The sequence below is a fragment of the Oncorhynchus kisutch genome, linkage group LG10 (assembly GCF_002021735.2).
Source record: "Oncorhynchus kisutch isolate 150728-3 linkage group LG10, Okis_V2, whole genome shotgun sequence".
Classification (NCBI taxonomy): Eukaryota; Metazoa; Chordata; class Actinopteri; order Salmoniformes; family Salmonidae; genus Oncorhynchus; species Oncorhynchus kisutch.
The window spans coordinates 68,269,517-68,284,628 of record NC_034183.2 but is presented as its reverse complement, the minus strand read 5'-3'; the positions used below and the strand labels follow the sequence as shown (position 1 = coordinate 68,284,628).

The 15,112-nt window shown below is 43.3% G+C and overlaps 1 long non-coding RNA gene across 1 annotated transcript; it reads right to left on the bottom strand.

Moving 5' to 3' along the window:
- Nucleotides 1-239: 239 nt before the first annotated feature.
- On the bottom strand, nucleotides 240-4,465 carry LOC116375940 (uncharacterized). The gene is made up of 3 exons (XR_004211359.1): nucleotides 3,638-4,465; nucleotides 961-1,067; nucleotides 240-844 (listed from the first exon to the last, which is right to left on the bottom strand). It is a non-coding gene; the product is annotated as an uncharacterized LOC116375940 (long non-coding RNA).
- Nucleotides 4,466-15,112: the final 10,647 nt, after the last annotated feature.

Below are 15,112 nucleotides of genomic sequence, written 5' to 3'. Positions count from 1 at the left end.
AAAGGGTAAGGGTTCACTAGAATGCTCTCCTAACCTGCTATGAAAAGTCATTTCCGTTCATAGCTGTACTCTATCTAGTCACAACTGTGTTAATGGTCTCAAATTTTTGGATATTTCATTTATAACATATTATTTTATATTTGTATATTTTTGATAATACAGAGCTTAGACCTTCTTGTTCTGTATTGGCGAGGCCATCTTCATCTTATGAATGATTAAAACATGCAATGGATCATGGATGAGTTCATTGAATGTTTACTAGACATCAATTAGAATACCATCAAGGTTGGCAAACAATTCAAACATTTAGTTCCAGCTTAAATTAATTTACACATTGGATATTGAGGAGCATCTATGTTCTATTCAATTTATGGAGTCCTATTATACAATGAATCCCTGGAGGAAGGGTTTTTGTACAGCTCTGGTCATGGTTTGTATCACTGTGTCCACCGAGCACAATAACACCTAGCTGTGTCTTCAGTCAGAATTTATATTTTATTTTACCTGTATTTAACTAGGCAAGTCAGTTAAGAACAAATTCTTATTTTCAATGACGGCCTAGGAACAGTGGGTTAACTACCTGTTCAGGGGCAGAACGACAGATTTGTAAACTGTCAGCTCTGAGATTTGAACATGGAACCTTTCGGTTACTAGTCCAACACTCAAAGTACTACTACTGCATGTATAACCAACATGCTCCAAAGCTTTGCCTTCAGCTTGTCATATCCAGTGAGGACAGTAAGAAGATATAGAAAACCCAGAGAATTTCAGGAGATGCTGAAAGACTCTTCTCGTTTTATAACCACTGGACCAGAATGGATGAGTTCAATACCACAGCAGACACCTGGAAGGAGAAACACACATCAATACACATACTGTAATTGACCATTTTCATCTGAAATTAGAAATGATCATTCCAGAGTTGTAAGAAATGTCTATTTTCTTAACAGAGAGCCTCACAGGAGGCAGCTGCCAGCAGCAGCAGCAGAGATGCAGGGAACATGGTTTGCATTGAAGATGAACTGGTGGGAGCTGCTCTTCTTTACTCTCCAGGACTCAAAGGGCCTCTAAGGACAGACAGACAGACACGGTTTAAGTAAGGAAAAAACAAGAGGATGGGTTTGCATTGACGTAGAGTGATGGATGGAAGGAGTGGTTATACTGTAGAGGTGGGCATCAGTGGAGTCTGCTGAGGGGAGGACAGCTCATAATAGTGTCTGGAATGGAGTGAATGGAATCATTTCAAACACGTTTGTCATACCATTCCTATCACTTCGTTCCAGCCATTACGATCAAATCCAGACATTATTATGAGCCATCCTCCCCTCAGCAGCCTCCACTGTTGGACATAGTAAAGCTCTTATCATATTGACTTAAAAAGAAGGTCCACAGTTTGGAACTTATATTTTATATTATGGAGAAGGTTGGAGCTAAACATTGAGAAAACCATATCTATTCAGTCTAAGCCAATTATTTGTTATCCTGTCAATGATATCAATGTAGTACAAACAGAATTAGAAATTACATGAGGGGATTAGACTTGATTTTATTACAGCAAGAAGGTTAATATCACCATTTACTGATTGAAACATATTGCTCCAACTGTTTAAGGGATGAGTGAGTTTTTGTACATGTCTGGCCCTGGTTTGTATCACTGAGTCTCTGGCACAATAAAACACAGCTGTGTCTTCAGTCTGCAGGTTCTGTCCTGTTAAAGTCACAGTATTGCTGGAGGATTCTAACATGAGGGTGTATTTGTTTTTCAAGGAATCCTTAAAGGATGTGTATCCAGTACAGTATATATGCTTCCAATCCACTCCAATGCTTTTCCTGCAGGCTGTCCAATAGCTAGATAAAGAGTATGAGACCTTACAGGAGATGGTCAATGGTTGACCTGGCTGAGTGAGTTCTTCATAGTGCACACATGTGGACAAAGCATTTGAAATGGAACTCACTACAAAATATAATCATATTAACATTTTAACAAAGCAAAACATTTGCATAAGGAAGACAGTCAGGTATAAAAGGACTGGGAATATCAGTGCAAAAATATGGGTAAAATATGTGATAATGTGTCTGTTTTTGGCACTACACTTATAGGCAATATGGGAGATATGTAGTAACTCCTTAGAATGGTTAAACATTCTCTATGGGACACGAATTACATAGGTGCTTGCTTATTATTGGTAATCGTGGCCTTGACCCAGCTCTCTGAGGGTGTCTCAGGGGGAGTGGGATATGCATGAAAATACATTTCCAATTCACACGTGTCTAATCTTGGTGAAATAGAACAAATATAGGCACCCACCTAATTATTATATATATATATATATACACATATTTATTGTATTTTTTAAATATTTTTTTTATATATTGTTTTAAACCCCTTTTTCTCCCCAATTTCTTCATATCCAATTGGTAGTTACAGTCTTGTCACATCATTGCAACTCCTGTACAGACGAGAGAGAGAGGCGAAGGTCGAGAGCCGTGCGTCCTCCGAAACACAACCAGGCAAATGACGCAATTCACACTTAACCCAGAAGCCAGCCGCACCAATGTGTCAGAGGAAATACAGTGCCTTTGACCGCTGCGCCACCCTGGAGGCGCACCCACCTAATTAGTATGATTATTCATTCTTTACTCTAAGTACACTACATGACCAAAAGTATGTGAACACCTGCTGGTCGAATATATCATTCCATAATCATGGGCATTAATATGAGGTTGGCTCAGCCTTTGCTGCGATAACAGCCTCCACTCTTCTGGGAAGGATTTACATGAAATGTTGGAACATTGCTGCGGGAGCATTATTGAGGTCTGGCACTGATGTTGGCCGATTAGGCCTGGCTCGCAGTCAGTGTTCCAATTCATCCCAAAAGTGTCCAATGGGGTTGACATCAGGGCTCTGTTTAGGCCAGTCAAGTTCTTCCACACCCATCTTGACAAACCATTTCTGTATGGACCTAGCTTTGTGCACCGGGACATTGCCATGCTGAAACAGGAAAGGGCCTTCCCCAAACTGTTGCCACAAAGTTGGAATAACAGAATTGTCCAGAATGTCATTGTATGCTTCAGCTTTAAGATTTCCCTTCACTGGAACTAAGGGGCCTAGCCCGAACCATGAAAAACATCCCCAGACCCTTATTCCTCCTCCACCAAATTACAGTTGGCACTATGCATTTGGGAAGGTAGCGCTCTCCTGGCAACCACCAAACCCATATTTTAGTATCGGATCAATTAGTCTTCTAATGTATGAATTATTCTTTACCTCACGTTAGTCTCATTCCAAATGTCGTAAATTCTTAAAGGCTGCACGAACCCAGCCTTTACTATGAATCATCCACACACCAATTGTCTTAATCATTTCTTTACTAACTAACTAACTAACTAAATAATCACAGAAATGCATAAACAAACAACAGTAGATATGGTTACAAGGATATGATAGGGGAGGTTCCCTAGTAGGCTAAGCCGATATGACGGCTTGGTGGACAAAGGGAAGTGGGTGTGGACTGAGAAGGGCGGGAAAGACAAAAAGGAGTCACTACACAGTTGACAATTATATTGATTGAAATGCTAATCCTTTGCACATGAACGCTCACTCAGTCGGGAATAATTGCAATCAATATATATTTACCCCCAGTGTGCCGTCGTGATCTCTATGGGAATCATCAGTCCTTCTGTTGGAAAGTTCATCTGAGCGTCTCTCTGCTTCCCTGAAGTCTTTCGTGGTTAGAATCGATACTTCAGAGTTCCATTCAGAAATGTTCTTATGGAATAGATGTTTCGGTGGGTGTCGGTCTTCGCATTCCAGGTTGACATAATTTCTTGCTGCAGACTAGTAATTAGTATCTAAGATTTGCTCTTATTCTGCCAGGATCGATAGCCTCGGCGTTTAACCATTTCCACCCGTGTAGCCAATGCACCACGTGGTATGGTTAGGAATTCAACAACCATTACAACCTTAGCTTATACTGAGGTTTTTGTGATCTAAACTCAACCTTTGCCCCCTCGGTGTCCATCGATGTACGTGTGGTCTGGTGAAGATTTCTTCAGGTGGGGTGTTACAGATACAGGTATCCTGTGTGTGTATTTATTTTCTCTCCTCCGCACAGGTGGCAATCATCATTCCCCAATCAGTCATCAATCAGTCGCTAATCAGAAGACACAACTCCTCCTGTTTCCATTACCCTATCACATTCCCTTTCCCTTGGTTTAAAAACCCTGTCTGTTGTTTGCTTTAGAGCTCAATCTCTCTTTCAATGCCATCTGTCTGTAGATCTCTTGTTTGGTTTTTGCAACTACATGTCACCTTGTCCCCACCTGTGAGTATTGGTTTTGTTATGGTGTTTGTTGGACAGTGGGAAAAGGGGGTACCGAGAAGTCACCCATGGACATACATTACCCGTAGGAATACTTTGTATAAAAACACTGGTTAGAACTGGGCGGACCACCCACTGTATTTTTGGTTAGTTAGTTAGCTGTATTGAAGTAGGCTAGTCTAGCTTAGGGGTATTTTGGGATATTTGTTTCTTTCCTTGGGTCCAGCTCAGCTACACTTTGCATGGGTCATGTTACGGGTCTCGTTACCATCCCCCTAGACTGTCGGGCCAAAAGGGATTCGTAACATGGGGGGTTTTGTTTGTAACAGTAGAAAAGGGCTGTCCCATGAGCCAGATCATGTCTGTGCTCATGGGGGCGGGCCAATGACTTAGTTAAACTTTAAAGGGAATACAATTCCTTCACATTAAAGGTTTAAAATCACATTACATCATTTCACAAATAGTTTCATCTTTACTCATTCATTTATACAATAATTAGATGCAAATCTCATAATGGTGGCTCCTGTATAAACAGAGTTATGGTAATGTGGCTGTATTGTCTTCCATGAGGTCACAAACATGAAACAAAACAGACCAGGTCGTAGCTGGCTTCTCCACGGACCATTTACACGTTCTCCAAAACATGGATATTGGTCAGTTCTCAAGTTCTGTGATGTAGAAGAAGTTCCTTTGTTCTCTCTGTGTCTCTTTCTGCATGGCCAGGGGGAGAGAGTCTCCTCCAGGAATTTACAACCTGAGATAACAGAACCTGGGTGTAGGAGAGAGGGGGAAGCCACTAGCTATACCCAAAGAGGGCCACGTCATGACACTCTGCAGTGCCTTGAGGTCAGAGATCGAGCAGTTGCCATACCAAGGAAGTGATGCAACTGATGGGGCAGCTGTAGAACATTTTGAGGTTCTGAGGACCCATGCCAAGTCTTTTCAGTCTAATGAGGTGGAATAGGTTGTCATGCCCTTTTCACGACTGTCTTGGTGTGCTTGGACCATGATAGTTAGCTGGTGATTTGGACGCCAAGGAACTTGAAGCTCTCAACCTGCTCCACTACAGCCCCGTCAATGAGAATAGGGGCGTGCTCGGTCCTCTTTTTCCTATAGTCCACAATCATCTCCTTTGTCTTGATCACTTTGAGGGAGAGGTTGTTGTCTTGGAACCACGGCCAGGTCTCTGACCACCTCCCTGTCTCATTGTTGTCGGTGATCAGGCCTACCACTCTTCTGCCAAACTTAGTGATGGTGCTGGAGTCATGCCTGGCCGTGCAGTCATGAGTGATCAGGGAGCACAGGAGGGGACTGTTGAGGATCAGCGTGGTGGATGTGGTTACCTACCCTTACCACCTGGGGGCAGCCTGTCAAGAAGTCCAGGATCCAGTTGCAGAGGGAGGTGTTTATTCCCAGGGTCCTTAGCTTATTGATGAGCTTTGAGGGCACTATGGTGTTGAACGCTGAGCTGTAGTCAATGAATAGCATTCTCACATAGGTGTTCCTTTTGTCCAGGTGGGAAAAGGCAATGTGGAGTGCAATAGAGATTGCATCATCTGTGGATCTGTTAGGGCGGTATGGAAATTGGAGTGTGTCTAGTGTTTCTGGGATAATGGTGTTGATGTGAGCCATGACCAGCCTTTCAAAGCACTTCATGGCTACAGACATGAGTGCTACAGGTCGGTAGTCAATTGGGCAGGTTTAACTTAGTGTTATTGGACACAGGGACTATGGTGGTCTGCTTAAAACATGTTGGTATTACACAATCGGACACACGAGAGGTTGAAAATGTCAGTGAAGACACTTGCCAGTTGGTCAGCGAACATTTCCCTAGGGCATAGACATCACATAGTAGGATTATTTATGAATTTATTTGCAAATTATGGTGGAAAATAAGTATTTGGTCACCTAGAAACAAGCAAGATTTCTGGCACTCACAGACCTGTAACTTCTTCTTTAAGAGGCTCCTCTGTACTCCACTCGTTACCTGTATTAATGTCACCTGTTTGAACTTGTTGTCAGCATAAAAGACACCTGTCCACAACCTCAAACAGTCACACTCCAAACTCCACTATGGCCAAGACCAAAGAGCTGTCAAAGGACACCAGAAACAATTGTAGACCTGCACCACGCTGGGAAGGCTGAATCTGCAATAGGTAAGCAGCTTGGTTTGAAGAAATCAACTGTGGGAGCAATTATTAGGAAATGGAAGACATACAAGGCCACTGATAATCCACACAAGATCTCACCCTGTGGGGTCAAAATGATCACAAGAACTGTGAGCAAAAATCCCAGAACCACACGGGTGGACCTAGTGAATGACCTGCAGAGAGCTGGGACCCCAAGTAACAAAGCCTACCATCAGTAACACACTACGCCACCAGGGACTCAAATCCTGCAGTGCCAGACGTGTCCCCCTGCTTAAGCCAGTACATGTCCAGGCCCGTCTGAAGTTTGCTAGAGAGCATTTGGATGATCCAGAAGAAGATTGGGAGAATTTCATATGGTCAGATGAGACCAAAATATAACTTTTTGGTAAAAACTCAACTCATCGTGTTTGGAGGACAAAGAATGCTGAGTTGCTTCCAAAGAACACTGTGAAGCATGGGGGTGGAAACATCATGCTTTGGGGCTGTTTTTCTGCAAATGGACCAGGACGACTGATCCGTGTAAAGTAAAGAATGAATGGGGCCATGTATTGTGAGAACCTCCCATCAGCAAGGGCATTGAAGATTAAACGTGGATGGGTCTTTCAGCATGACAATGATCCCAAACACCCTGCCTGGGCAACGAAGGAGTGGCTTCGTAAGAAGCATTTCAAGGTCCTGGAGTGGCCTAGCCAGTCTCCAGATCTCAACCCCATAGAAAATCTTTGGAGGGAGTTGAAAGTCCGTGTTGCCCAGAAAGAGCCCCAAAACATCACTGCTCTAGAGGAGATCTGCATGGAGGAATGGGCCAAAATACCAGCAACAGTGTGTGAAAACCTTGTGAAGACTTACAGAAAACATTTGACCTCGGTCATTGCCAACAAAGGGTATTTAACAAAGTATTGATATAAACTTTTGTTGTTGACCAAATACTTATTTTCCACCATAATTTGCAAATTAATTAATTAAAAATCCTACAATGTGATTTTCTGGATTTTTTTTCTTCTCATTTTGTCTGTCATAGTTGAAGTGTACCTTTGATGAAAATTACAGGCCTCTTTTTAAGTGGGAGAACTTGCACAATTGGTGGCTGAAGAAATACTTTTTTGCCCCACTGTATATGGACGGAATTAATCGAACAAAAAGGACCAATTGTGAGGTTTATGGGACATATTAAAGTGCCAAAAAAAGAAGCTTGTCAAAGGTAAGGCATGATTTATATTTTATTTCTGCGTTTTGTGTAGCGCCTGCAGGGTTGAAATATGCTCCTCTCTTTGTTTACTGTTGTGCTATCGTCAGATAATAGCTTCTTATGCTTTTTGCCACGCTGCATTTTCCCTGGCTTTTGGCCAAGTGGGACGCTAGCGTCCCCTATCCTAGAGAGGTTAAGAGGGTTGGCGCACCGATCCCTTTAGCGGGATCATTTTCGTCAACAGCCGCTGAATTGCAGAGCGCCAAATTCAAATTAAATGACAAAAAATATTTAATTTTCATGAAATCACAAGTGCAATATACCAAAACACAGCTTAGCTTGTTGTTAATCCACTTGGTGTGTCAGACTTCAAAAAAGCTTTACAGTGAATGCAAACCAAGCGTTTATATGAGGACATCTCTCTCAGCCGAAAAAACATTAAACAGCTAGCAGCAAAGTAGGTTGGTCACGAAGCCTTTGATCTTCGGATGTTTGCACTCCCGAGACTCCCAGTTACACAAATGTTTGTTTTGTTCGATAAAGATTATTTTTATATCCAAAAACCTCCATTTGGTTGGCACGTTTTGTTGAGTAATCCACAGACTCGTGCAGGTCACGACGGGCAGATGTAAATTCCAAATAGTATCCGTAAAGATCGTAGAAACATTTCAAACGTTTTTTATAATCAATCCTCAGGTTGTTTTTACAATAAATAATCGATAATATTTCACCCGGACGGTAGCGTTTTCAATAGAAGAGAGATAAAAGATCTCGCTCCAGTGGCTCGCGCATGCACAAGTCTGGGGACACCCAGCTATCCACTAACGCAATGTGATCATTCTCGCTCATTTTTCAGAATAAAAGCCTGAAACTGTCTAAAGACTGTTCACACCTTGTGGAAGCCTTAGGGAAAGGAATCTGGTTGATATCCCTTTAAATGGAGGGTAAGCATGCAATGGAACAGAGGTTTCAAAATAACAGCACTTCCTGGTTGGATTTTCCTCACGTTTTCGCCTGCAATATCAGTTCTGTTATACTCAGACAATATTTTGACAGTTTTGGAAACTTTAGTGTGTTTTCTATCCTAATCTAATTATATTCATATTCTAGCTTCTGGGCCTGAGAAATAGGCAGTTTCGTTTGGGCACGTTTTTCATCCAAACATCAAAATACTGCCCCCTAGTCTCAAGAAGTTTTAATTGATCAGCAACTGTCACAAAACCAATACATGGCTAAACAACACTCAATTACTTTTCTAATCAGAATTTGACATTTTCTCCCACATCTGCAATACATCACTGTTGTGTGGTTTTAAATGTGTTACTGCACTTTCACAATGATACATCAGCCCTTTTTAGGGTTAATCAAGATGCTATATCAGGGAAATGTCTTTATCAGAGTGCAGGTGCATCCTGGGTAGAAGTCAAGCTTGGGTAGCTTTGAATTACTCCACCCAACACCCATTTTGATACACACCTGATAAATACACTTTTTTAACTCTCTCCACTATAAATAATTACAATCAAGACATATTAATGCATTTAAGTGGAGGTGCCCAGGACAGATATGAGAAACCACATGTTTTTGTTGCACTGCTTTGCTTTATGTTGGCCAGGTCACAGATGCAAAAAAGAAATGGATCTCAACTCACCTACCTGGTTAAATAAAGGTGAAATAAATAAATAAATAAATAAATATGGACATTTGTTATTTTAGTTAAGGACTCCTTGTTCACTGCAATTCTTGAAAAGTGAGTTATGTATTACAAACACAAACCATGAATATGGTGTGTCAATAACATTGTGTTTGATGAGTAGCAGTGAATGACTGAAAATATTAAATAATAAAATGAATACAACTGTTGACAACGGCTTCTAATATAAATGAAGTTGTGATTCAATTGTCTCATTATTTGAACCTTCTCCCCATTTATTAAAACCAAATGCAAATTGTGTTCTTATGGTTGAAACATTGTATGGTTACCAGCCACCAGGTGATTTATGTAAAAGGCCGTTTCTCCTCAGTTGAAACATGGTAGTGAGAATTAGATCATGAAAGTGTATAGGAACAGTCCCAACAGTTCCTGGGCTACTTAACTACTTTAACTGTCTATCTGAATCATCAGAGATGCTAAACTGGGACCCTGAAACACCCAGGTGACAGACTGGAGTTCACCAAGCGTGGTGCCACACAGCTGTGAGGGTCACAAAGGGGAAGAGAGATGGATGGGGTGTGAGGAAACAGACAACATTGTGAAAAGGAGAGCAGGGCCTGCAAGGAACAGAGTGGATTATCAAACATAAGTCCTTAGACTGTGGAACGGATGCATTAGTAGTTACTTTTCATACAGTTTGACCAAAATGGAGACTCTTGTCTCCCTCACTAACTTCAAGCACCAGCTGTCAGTGTAGCTCACAGATCATTGCACCTGTACATAGCCCATCTGTAAATACCCCATCCAACTACCTCATCCCCATACTGTATTTATTTATTTATTTATTTATTTATTTTTCTCCTTTGCACCCCTGTATCTCTACTTGCGCATTCAGCTTCTGCACATGTATCACTCCAGTGTTTTAATTGCTATATTGTAATTACCTCGCCACTATGGCCCATTTTATTGCCTTACCTCCCTTATCTTACCTCATTTGCACACACTGTGTATATATACTTTTTCTATTGTATTATTGACTGTATGTTTGTTTATTCCATGTGTAACTCTGTATGTGTCAACTGCTTTGCTTTATCTTGGCCAGGTCGCAGTTGTAAATAAGAACTTGTTCTCAACTAGCCTACCTGGTTAAATAGAAAATAAAATACATGTTTTTTTTAAATGATTGGAAAATATGGTGTTTCTCTGACTTAAAGCATAATAATTATGACAAGTAACTATAAATGTGTTTATTCCATACTCTAAGTATGTACAATTAAATAGTTAGTTTATATTGATATGTTAATTAAATTTGGTCAGAATCTGTGATGCTTTGGCTACTTCTACATTTTAGCTCTTTAAAATGACTAAAGTTTCAATATCTCAGGCCCAGAAGATCAGATTCTTACGAGGTAAAGTTCTCATGGTTCAGCATGATCCTTGGTGGTCCTACAGACCACAATTTGTAGCTGAACATCTGCATTTTTGTCCTTTCTGTATATTTGCATGTCTTAAAGCATAATAACTGTTTGAAAAGTAACTATTAGTACATCCATTCCAGAGTCTAAGTGTTGTAGCTCCCAATGTTGGTGGACGTGCAGGAGCTAGAAACACCATAGAAACATCAGACTCCTGCACGTCCACCAACATTGGGAGCTAGAAACACCATAGAAACATCAATGGTGTTTCTAGTTCCCAATGTTGGTGGACGTGCAGGAGTCTGATGTTCTAATCCAGGAGGAGATTTTTGGTCCCATCCTGCCCATCCTAACCATAGTCTCTGGAGGAGGGCAAAGAATATCAATCAGCACGAAAAAACCCACCAAAACAGGTTGAAATTTCAAACCTTTTCAAACAGCTCTTACACTAAAAGTGCATTATCATCATGTTCACAATCTCACAGTATTCCTCTAACCTCGTAGTCTGGAAATATATATAAAACACAGAAAAATCATGCTTTTGACTGCACTGGGTATTTAAATACTTGTTTAATACTTATGCTTATTAGCCTCTTATTGACAGTTCTTCATTAACAAATCATTTCTTCTAAATAACAACCAGGTGAATTCATATGACTTGATATCTGAATTTAGCAGTAACAAAGTAATAACAGGTTTTTACAGTTTTCTTACCTGGTCATTGCAGTCTTATTTACCTGTAGTTTCCTATTGACGTTATTTCAGCACTGTAAACTGAAGTGCTACCAGCCTTTAATCCAGGGATTCACCACCCATCAACAAGGCATGTTGAGACGGGGGTGCAGCCCAATATCCTAGATTGGATTCCTCTCCTTGTCTCCTTCCCTTAACATGTACAAATCTGAGCACATGGGATATGTGGAAACAATATGGTGGAAACTTATTTCTGAAGGTTCATCTCTGTGCATTTCACATCTGTGGAGAGGAAGGAAGGAGAAAAGGAGTGGAAGCCACTTCAGCCTATTGGGACGCATCCTGGCAGGGATTACATCTCCCTCTACTGATCCATACAGAGATAAAGACATCCAATACACAAACTACTAACCAGCACACTGAAATAAACAATACACTGTGGCAGAGTAGCGCAGCATCTGGGTAGAGGATAGTTATGATGATGATGGTGGAGCTGACAAGTGTTGATGTTGATTTAGTTATGTTGGTGATCACGGTGGTGACCAAGGACCTGCTGATGATAAAATGGTGACTATCCGGCTAAACGGCTGTCATTTGTTTGTGCCCTATTGAGTGAGGATGTTCACTGGTTATTTCTCCATGGTTGGTGGAGACTGAGGAGAGGGTCAGATGGAGAAAGAGGTGGTCAGACAGGGAAACGCTGCTAGATGGACAGCCTGCTGGGCATTGTGCCCTCCTCTCCCCTGTCGTCAGCCCCTCAACACGTCGGTTGTCAAAATGCTATGACTCCGTCCCGGCAACAGTGTCACAGCGTTGGTCTTCAGCCTCGGCGGTCTGAGCCAATCAGAGCACTGACTATGCCAGATTACACAGCAGCCAGCCAATTGGGAAGCTGGGTGAACACAGTCTCTTCCCTCTCACGTGAATTCCTTCGAACCCTCCAGATATACACACACACACACACACAGATATTCACGCTCACACTCTTTCATTTTTTCTTGCAGACATATGCACACATTGTGAGAATGCAACGGTCTCCTCCTCTGTATTCATGGGAACCTTACCTAAATGCAGCCAGCTAATATTTTCAGTTGTTTGCCGAACTGTGAGCATCTGCATACAGACCAGTGACCACTGTCACACATGATTGGCCTTTCACATGGGAAACGTACCAGCCCACAGTCAGATGCACCCCAGTCTTGTGGCGTCCTCTAGTGGGCAACAATAGTGTTACAGTGATGAAACTAGGTGCATGACAGCAAATGGGTGGGTTTGCTGTGGGTAGAAAATCCTAATAAATTATATTTAATTGACACACGCTGTCTCCAATCAATTAATGTCTGGTTGTGCGTGTGGTTTGGTGGCAGTATCGCCTAAGCCAGTGGAGGCTGATCTACAAATAGTATTCCCTGCCAAATAATAGGCTTTGTGTGATTTAAGATTCAAAGATCGACGCCTCCCCTGGCTTCGACAAATCCCCCCCATCAAACAAACATGCAAAACAAGACTTTTGATTGATTGATTGATTGGAGAAAGCTTGTGTCAATTTAATTACATTTCCTAGGTTTTCAGCAGCAAACGTAGCTTATCATGCTGGAAATATCAGTAGAAAGTGCCAGAAAAACAACAACCAAAAAGCATGGTACTACTTATATGCTCTCTATGTTGTTCTCAAATGACATATGCAACCATATTTATATTCTTACTAAAGGTATATTTTAACGATTTAAAAACGATTAACTACAAATAACACACGAGGGAGTGTCACGACTCCGACCGAAGGACACTCCCCTTCCCGTTCGTGCTCGGCCTACTAGCTGCTACTGATTATTTCCTCCCCCTCCTTATGTGTTGATTGTGTGCACCTGTTTTGAGTTAGGTAGTAAGGCTTTAGTAGTCAGCCGGCCCGCAGGGTTCCTTGTGCGGGATTAATTATTGTGATCGTCTGTTTGGTGTACTTGTGTGCACGTCTATGGGTTTTGTGGTTTCCCATTTTGTGGGTTTTCCCTGGACAGTTTAAGTCCCCCTGTTTGGGGCATTTGTTTGTTCAGTACGCCCTGTGTTTTTGTGAGGGTTGGCTTATGTTCAGTGTTTTCTCAGGGCATTAAAATAGCACTCCCCTGAACTCTCTGCTTCCTGTGCCTGACTCCTCACCCACTACACTCAGACCGTTACAGAATCCCGCACCACTGAATGGAGTCAGCAGGAGCAACAGACACTCCCCTCCCATCGATGGAAGAGAGGGTTCTACATCACACCACCGTTCTCCATCGGATCGGAACTGCAATGGATCTGGTGATGGAGAGAATGGACCGATGGGAAACAAGCGGTCGCCTCTCTCCACCTTCGGCCCCCCCCTCCTCAGGACTCCCCATCTCCCGACTCCAGCACCCTCCGTCTTACGCTCCCGAGGGTCTATGATGGAGCGGCAGCAGGGTGCCAGGGGTTCTTACTGCAGCTAGAACTGTACCTGGCCACCGTCAGACCTACTCCCTCGGGAGCGGAGAGGGTGAATGTCCTCATCTCCTGCCTCACGGGTCGTGCTCTGGAGTGGGCAAATGCAGTTTGGAATGGCCCAGACTCAGCTAAGGAGCACTACCCCGAGTTTTCTCGCCGCTTCCGCGCCGTGTTTGACCATCCTCCAGATGGCCGAGCGGCGGGAGAACGACTATTCCATCTCCGGCAGGAGAAAAGGAGCGCCCAGGATTACGTGTTGGAGTTCCGTACCTTGGCAGCAGGATCCGGGTGGAACGACAGGGCCCTTATCGACCACTACAGGTGTAGTCTCCGGGAGGACGTCCGCAGGGAGCTAGCGTGTCGGGACACCGCTCTTTCCTTGGATGAGCTAATTGACATGTCCATCCGACTGGACAATCTGCTGGCTGCCCGCGGGCGTTCGGAGAGGGTCCTGTGTGTTCCACCACCCAGCACCTCCACTCCTATTCCGATGGAGTTGGGAGGGGCTTTGCCGAGGGGTACCGGAGGAGGAGGCTCCCTCTGCACCAACTGTGGTCGGAGAGGACACACGGCCGATCGGTGCTGGGGGGTCCGTCTGGGAGTCGAGATGGCAGGCGGAACATTTCTCGATCACCCCAGGTGAGTCAGCACCAAACTCACCCAGAACCCCCTGTTGGTCACATGTTTGTCTTGATTTGCTAGTCGATTCAGGCGCAGCTGGGAACTTTATGGATCGCGGACAAGCGGTGTTCCGCTTGTGCCGATAGATTCTCCCTTTCCCGTGCACTCCCTAGATAGCCGGCCATTAGGGTCAGGGGTGGTCAGGGAGACCACGATCCCACTGGACATGGTAACGCAGGGGAATCATAGGGAGCGTATCAGTCTCCATATTATTGATTCGCCTGCGTTTACAGTGGTGTTAGGGATTCCCTGGCTGGCCCGGCACAATCCTAAAATTTTGTGGAGACAGGGGGTTCTCCAGGGGTGGTCAGAGGAGTGTTCTGGAAGGTGTCTGGGAGTTTCCGTTGGTGCCACCTTGGTGGAAAGTCTAGACCAGGGTCCCACAGTGAGCATTCCCCCCACATCGACCGGGAAGGGATTGTGCGATAGATCTCCAGGTAAACGCTGCGCTTCCCAAGAGTCACGTGTACCCATTGTCCCAAGAGGAGACGTTGGCTATGGAGACATATATCACGGAGTCTCTGGGACAGGGGTACATTCGGTCCTCCATT